The sequence below is a fragment of the Manis pentadactyla genome, chromosome 10 (genome assembly GCF_030020395.1).
Source record: "Manis pentadactyla isolate mManPen7 chromosome 10, mManPen7.hap1, whole genome shotgun sequence".
NCBI lineage: Eukaryota > Metazoa > Chordata > Mammalia > Pholidota > Manidae > Manis > Manis pentadactyla.
In genome coordinates this window covers 26,894,025-26,902,118 of record NC_080028.1, presented here as the reverse complement: position 1 = coordinate 26,902,118, position 8,094 = coordinate 26,894,025, and positions in this window count along the sequence as shown.

Here is an 8,094-nt window from a genome sequence, read left to right as displayed (position 1 = left end):
ATTGGCTATTTGGGATCTTTTGTGGTTCCATATGAATTTTAGAGCTATTCTAGTTCACTGAAAAATGCTGTTGGTATTTTGGTAGGGATTGCACTGAATCTGTAGATTGTTTTAGGTAGGATGGTCATTTTGAAAATATTAATTCTTCCTATCCATGAGCACAGGCTGTATTTCCACTTATTGGTATCTTCTTTAATTTCACTCATGAGTGTCTTGTAGTTTTCAGGGTACAGGTCTTTCGATTCCTTGGTTAGGTTTATTCCTAGGTATTTTATTCTTTTTGATGCAATTGTGAATGGAATTGTTTTCCTGATTTCTCTTTCTGCTAGTTCATCTTTAGTGTACAGGAATGCAAGAGATTTCTGTGTACTAATTTTGTATCCTGCAACTTTGCTGAGTTCAGATATTAGATCTAGGAGTTTTGGAGTGGAATCTTTAGGGATTTTTATGTACAATATCATGTCATCTGCAAACAGTGACAGTTTAACTTCTTCTTTACCAATCTGGATGCCTTTTATTTCTTTAGGTTGTCTGATTGCCATGGCTAGGACCTTCAGAACTATGTTGAATAAAAGTGGGGAGAGTGGGCATCCTTGTCTTGTTCCCAATCTTAAAGGAAAAGGTTTCAGTTTCTTGCTGTTAAGTATGATGTTGGATGTGGTTTTGTCATATATGACCTTTATTATGTTGAGGCACTTGCCCTGTATACCCATTTTGTTGAGAGTTTTTATCATGCATGGATGTTGAATTTTGTCGAGTGCTTTTTCAGCATCTATGGAGATGATCATGTGATTTTTGTCCTACTATTTGTTGATGTGGTGGATGATGTTGATGGATTTTCAAATATTGTACCATCCTTGCATCCCTGGAATAAATCCTACTTGATCATGATGGATGATCTTTTTGATGTATTTTTTAATTCAGTTTGCTAATATTTTGTTGAGTTTTTTTCCATCTATATTCATCAGGGATATTGGTCTGTAATATTCTTTTTTTCTGGTGTCTTTGCCTGGTTTTGGTATTAGAGTGATACTGGCCTCATAGAATGAGTTTGGAAGTATTCCCTCCTCTTTTACTTTTTGGAAAACTTTAAGGAGGATGGGTATTAGTTCTTCACTAAATGTTTGATAAAATTCAGCAGTGAAGCCATCTGGTCCAGGATGTTTTGTTCTTAGGTAGTTTTTTGGTTACCAATTCAATTTTGCTGCTGGTACTTGGTCTGTTCAGATTTTCTGTTTCTTCCTGGGTCAGCCATAGAAGGTTGCATTTTTCTATAAAAGTTGTCCATTTCTTCTAGGTTATCCAGTTTGTTAGCATATAATTTTTCATAGTATTCTCTAATAATTCTTTGTATTTCTGTGATGTCCATAATGATTTTGTTTATTTCTGATTTTGTTTATGTTTGTAGACTCTCTTTTTCTCTTAATAAGTCTGGCTAGGGGTTTATCTCTTTTATTTATTTTTCTCAAAGAACCAGCTCCTGCTTTCATTGATTCTATTGTTTTATTTTTCCCAATTTTATTTATTTCTGCTCCAATCTTTTTATGTCCCTCCTTCTACTGCTTTGAACCTCATTTGCTCTTCTTTTTCTAGTTTCATTAATTGTGAGTTTAGACTGTTCATATAGGATTGTTCTTCTTTCCTGAGGTAGGCCTGAATAGCAAGGTACTTCCCTCTTAGCATGGCCTTTCCTGTGTCCCACAGATTTTGTGGTGTTGAATTATTGTTGTCATTTGTCTCCATATATTGTTTGATTTGTTTTTATTTGGTCATTGATCCATTGATTATATTTAGGAGCATGTTGTTAAGCCTCCATGTGTTTGTGGGCTTTTTCATTTTCTTTGCGTAATTTATTTATAGTTTCATACCTTTGTGGTCTGAGAAGCTGGTTGGTGCAATTTCAATCTATTGAATTTACTGAGGCTCTTTTTGTGGCCCTATATATGATCTATTCTTGAAAATGTTCCATGTGCACTTGAAGAATGTATCCTGCTGCTTTTGGGTGGAGTGTTCTGTAGATGTCTGTTAGGTCCAACTGTTCTAACATGTTGTTCAGTGCCTCTGTCTCCTTACTTATTTTCTGGCTGGTTGATCTGTCCTTTGGAGTGAATGATGTGTTGAAGTCTCCTAAAATGAACGCATTGCATTCTATTACCCTCCCTTAATTCTGTTAGTATTTGTTTCACATATGCAGGTGAGTGCATAGATATTTATAATGGTTACATCCTCTTGCTGGACTGACCCATTTATCATTATGTAATGTCCTTCTTTGTCTCTTGTGACTTTTTTTTGTTTTGAAGTCTATTTTGTCCGATACAAGTACTGCAACTCCTGGGTTTTTCTCCCTATTAGTTGCATGAAATATCTTTTTCCATCCCTTTACTTTCAGTCTGTGTATGTCTTTGGGTTTGAAGTGAGTCTCTTGTAGGCAGCATATAGATGGGTCTTGTTTTTTTAATCTATTCAGTGACTCTATGTCTTTTGATTGGTGCATTCAGACCATTTATATTCAGAGTGATTATCAATAGGTATGTACTTATTGCCCTTGCAGGCTTTAGATTTACAGTTACCAAAGGTTCAAGGGTAACTTCCTTACCATCTAACAGTCTAATTTAACTCACCTACTATGCTATTTCAAACAAAATCTAAAGGTTCTTTTTTTTTTCCTCTTTTTTTCTTCCTCCTCTATTCTTTATATATTAGCTATCATAGTCTGTACCCTTTGTCTATGCTTTGATTGACTTTGGGGTTAGCTGATTTGATTTTGTATCTGCTTAGTAATTACTTGTTCTACTTTCTTTACTGTGGTTTTATTTCTTCTGGTGACAGCTATTTAGTCTTAGGAATACTTCCATCTATAGCAGTTCCTCCAAAATACATTGTAGAGGTGGTTTGTGGGAGGTAAATTCCCTCAGCTTTCGCTTATCTCTAAATTGTTTAATCCCTCCTTCAAATTTAAATATAATCTTGCCAGATAAAGTATTCTGGGTTTGAGGCCCTTCTGCTTCATTCCATTAAATATATCATGCCACTCCCTTCTGGCCTGTAAGGTTTCTGCTGAGAGGTCTGATGATAGCCTGATGGGTTTTCCTTTGTATGTGATCTTTTTTCTCTCTTTGGCTGCTTTTAATATTCTGTCCTTATCCTTGATCTTTGCCATTTTAATTATTGAATGTCTTGTGTTGTCTTCCTTGGATCCCTTATATTGGGAGATCTGTGCACCTGCATGGCCTGAGAGACTATCTCCTTCCCTGGACTGGGGAAGTTTTCAGCACTTACCTCCTCAAAGACACTTTCTCTTCCTTTTTCTGTCTCTTCTTCTTCTGGTACCCCTAAAATGCGAATAGTGTTCTGTTTGGATTGGTCACACAGTTTTTTCAATATTCTTTCTTTCATGGAGATCCTTTTCTCTTTCTCTGGCTCAGCTTCCTTGTATTCATGTTCTCTAATTTCTTTTCCATTTACTGTCTCTTCTACTACATCTAATCTGCTTTTCAATCCCTCCATTGTATGTTTCATTTCAGGTATTGCATTCCTTACTGATTGAATCTTGGTCCTTAATTCTACCATGTTCTTGAATATTTTTCTATACCTCCATGAACATGTTTATGATTTTTATTTTGAAATCTCTTTCAGGAAGATTCATGAGATAGGTTTCATTTGATTGTTTCTCTGGTGTATGTATGATTTTGCTTTGAGCCAGGTTCCTTTGACATTTCACATTGTATGTGGCGCCCTCTAGTGCCAAGAAGCTCTACTCTCTGGAGCTGCTCAGCCCCTGGAGCGATGTCAGGGGTCTCAGGGGAGCGGTGCTGGTGCCTGGGCGGGGAGGAAAGAGCTGTTTCCTCCTTCCTGGTTGCTGTGCCTGTCTCCACTGATAGAATCATAAGGCTGAGCATGCAGCTGTAAGCCTCTGTGCTTTGAGTTTGTAGCTGCCATAGGCGGTGCCTCCCTCTGGCTGGCCTGGCCAGTACCAGCTGGGCAGAAGGAGCAGCAGGCTGTATATCACAGTAGGGGGGCCTCGGCGCTGCATAGCCAGCCAGGGGGATGGAGTGCCTGAAGCCCCTATAAGTTCCCAACCTGCTGGGCAGAGTGCACCCAGACAATTTTGTTCACCTTTCCTTTCTCCTGAGCAGCAAGCTCTGTTCAATCCTTGCCCCCTTAGCACCACTCAAGCTATTAGGAAGTTTCTCAGACTGCCTGCCTTTCTTTTGTCCCAAAGCAGCTGGGTGTGGATCCCCATTTTCCACAAGCAGCTGGAATCTCAGTCTCTCCAAGTATTCTGCCTGTCTTAGCTTTCCAACCCCACTAATCTCCAGAGCACCATGCAATGTATGTTCGTGCTCCCAGAGCAGATCTCCAAGGCTGGGTGTTCAGCTGCCCTAGGCTTCCACCCTCTTCCTGCTCCATTTCTCTTCCTCCTGCCAGTGAGCTTCTGTTGGGGAATGGCTTGGGTCCCACCGGATCATGGCTTTGGTATGTTACCCTGTTCCATGAGGTCTGTTCTTTTCTCCAGGTGTATGCAGTCTGGCTCAAACTTCTTTCCTGTTGCTCTTTTAGGATTAGTTGTATTAACTATATTTTCATATTAAATGTGGTTTTGGGAGGAGGCCTCTGTCTCACCTCTCATGCTGCCATCTTTAATCTCCAAGTCCTTAGCTAATTATTTTAGCAGTGGATGTAGGAGGTGAGCAACATGGAATTTTCAGTGCCTATTATGGGGTCTCGTAAATGGTCATCCTGACTGGAAAACTACAGCTTTTTCTTAGGATAACTTCTCTTTAGAATGTTACAGAAAACCAGTTGGCTATAGTGGGAGGTATTCATACTAAAGTTATGAACAAGAATATATGGTGTCCCAGAAGACAGCTTTTTTTGAAAGTAGGCTCTGGCGTTTTGCTAATCTGCAAGCACATTTTAAAGCAGCTATATATTAAACTATTTTAGAAATTGCTGATTTTGGATATTAGTGATAACATATTTCAATTACATTTACTCCGAGGTTAAGAAATGATATCAATTGGCATGATAGTATATCTATAGAAGGGTTGCATTAACTAAATTACACATTTGGCTACACTGCCTGTCTCCATGATAACTATGGTATCTGTAGAGCTTAGAACAGCCAACTCTGTTACAGAGGAGCAATATGAAATCTATTTCTCTAGGCTTCACTTTGCACATTCTAAATATTAATAGATTGTAAGCAGATGAAACAATGGAAATGACATTCAAATATGTTCTGCCTTTGGTTTACTTTTTTTGTTTTTAGTGGAGAAGGTTAAAATTTAGGTTAAAAAATTCTGTAGATTTTAGCCTTTCCTGTGTCTTTGCCACAGATCCTAGAGCACCTGTGCTTGATAATTACCTACATTATCTTCATTTAGGATACACCTAGACCCAGGACAGGTGATAGATGTACTAGACCCACAGGATTTGCTTTATTAAAATAAATAATCAAAAATTCAAATCAGTGGGAAAAGGGGAAGAAAACAAACATTCTCTAGATGTGAGAAGTATGCAGGGCTAGCAATGGTTAAAGTGTCCCATTCAGCTGAAAAGGTCATTGTCAGAGGGGAGCAACTAAGTGCTGGCTGGCATGGAGTGGTTTCCTACGGATACCTTAGCATTTCCCTCCATGCCCACAATTAATAAAAATGCTCTTTAAAAATCTGTGGATGTCACCAAACTTGAGGGCTAGCATATTTTATAGAGATGGGTTGGGATAGGGATAGGATTGTCAGATAAAACATAGGATATCCAGTTAAATTAAAACCAGACACAACAATATGTTGTTTTAGTATATGTATGTCCCATGCTCAAAAATTATTTGCTATTTATCTGAAATACAAATTTAATTGGGTGTCCTATGTGTTTTATTGCTAAATCTGGCAACCCTATATAGGAAAGTTAGGGAGGAAAAGAGCTTAGACAGTGATGAAAAATAGGTATGAAATTCAGAGTGATGGACATCTTTTCTTAGAATTCAATATAATCCCATAAAATTGGAAAAGTATGCATATTCCAACAAAGAAGTTGGGTCAAAGAAGAATGTAAGATAGAAAAGATAGGAAAACAATGAAAATTCTATGAGCTCCTAAAGGGCAGTTTTCTTTTTATATCATCTTTGTATTCTTAGTCAACAATCTGTTTTTCAGTAGGTTAGCATTAAGGGTTTTTTGAATGAGTGAACTTACCTTAAAGATATTCCCTTTACAATGTCCTTAAAAGCTTCTTAAAATTATGGGCTTTCTGTTATAAGAAATTCACGAAATTTATTTCTCAGGGAAAAGATCAGGGAGCCTGTGTAGTGAGGAAATACCCAAGTTTGAGTGCCCCCTAGTCCACAGGAGCTTGGAGATAAAAATTACCTATTTGAGATAAATCTACTCCCTGGATAACTTTCAAAACACTGTGACTTTTTCCTAGAAAGAACTTAACCAAGAAGTTAACAGAAACAGATCCACCTTGAAAGAAAAAAATTAGGCAGGATCCACTGAAGGACAGTGTTCCTATAATCCTCTCAGCAAGGGAAGGAGGGCCTTTGAGAATTAAGCTTTATAATTGCCCTACTGTCATTTTTGGAATCCCCCTACTCTTGTTTCCCCACCATGTTTTACCATAGTGATTGACAGACAACCCTCCCACCCACAAAATAAAGAAGGATCAATGGGTTTGTCTGCAGAGTGGCAGCATGGAAGAAGACATTCAGAAGTAGTCTGGCATGGAAGGGGAGAAGAGTAACTCCCACTCCAGGCCCATGCCAACCCACGAGAGGGTGAGTGTTAGTCTAAAGATGGTAGAATAGGCTTGGTCCCTAGGGAAGGGAGATGTAAATCTACTAAAAATCTATTGAAAATATTTGTAAATTGTATTGATGCAATCTTTGGATGTGAAGGTCCATATCTTTTATCAAATGTTAAAGGGTTCTTAAAGATGGCTATGACTAAAGTTTGGATAGATAAAGTTGGGATTTGGAGGATAGTTGTGAAAAACTGCCCTTGAAAGCAATAAGGTGTCATTTCTGCATTTTTCTTCATGGCAGCCATATTGATTCCTTACCACTTCTAATTCTTAAAACAATAAAACATTAAGTTTTAAACATATCAAGGCTTATGAAACCACTTCAAAAAGTTTCATTTTCTATTTGCCTATTCAGACATTGAATATATAGCAAAGGGAAGAGGATCATGACAAAGTTTACTTGCTTCACAACTTCATTCAAGGTTAGTCCCCTGTATTTAGCTACCTCAGATTATTAATTATTAATAATTATTTTTTAGTAGACAGCAGGGCTTTCTGAAAGCAAAGGCATCTTCAATATAGTTTCAGAGCCTGGTTCTGGGGTGATGTAGGTTAAGTCAGCACGGGCCAGCAGAAGTTGCTGTTGTAGAAATACAACAGAATCCTGTGACACACCCTGAACATGTGGTCTGCTATTTGAGGACAAAGCCTTTATCATAGAAAACATAACACCTAAACTCACCAAGAATCTAGGTGGGATAGGGAGAGGTGGAGGTGAACTTAACAGAGCCTAGAGATAACACATTTGTCACATTCCAAGTGCTGAAAATAAGTGTTCTTGCACCTCCGAAGTTATTCTCACAAAATGAGGTGCAATGACAAGTTAACATCTAGGCTTCAGTTACCACTTAGCTGCAGGAGAGTATTTTAAACTACTTAAGAAATTCGATTTTTTTTTTAATCCCCTTAAAAGAAGTAAAACCATAAAAAGAGCTTAAATATCACCATGTATCATGGCAATCTATAATCAATTAAAACAAGTAATTTAGAAATCACTGACATTTTGTTCCAGTGAATCAATAATCAGAAATATATATATAGAAATACACTTTCCCCATTTTAAATAAATATGTATTCCTCACAGAAGACAAACGTTAAGTGCTCTATTTTAAATTAAATGTTGTAATCCAAGGTTCTGATTTGTTATATGTTGATATTCATTTGCCTGAAAGGTTGGATGCCATTGTATTTGAAGCAAGTTGGCTGAGCTCCCAAGAAAGTTGCCTAGTTTCTGTTTAATCCACAGGGCAAGAATGGTCTATCTACCCAAGCCCCTTTTTTTCTTTCCCA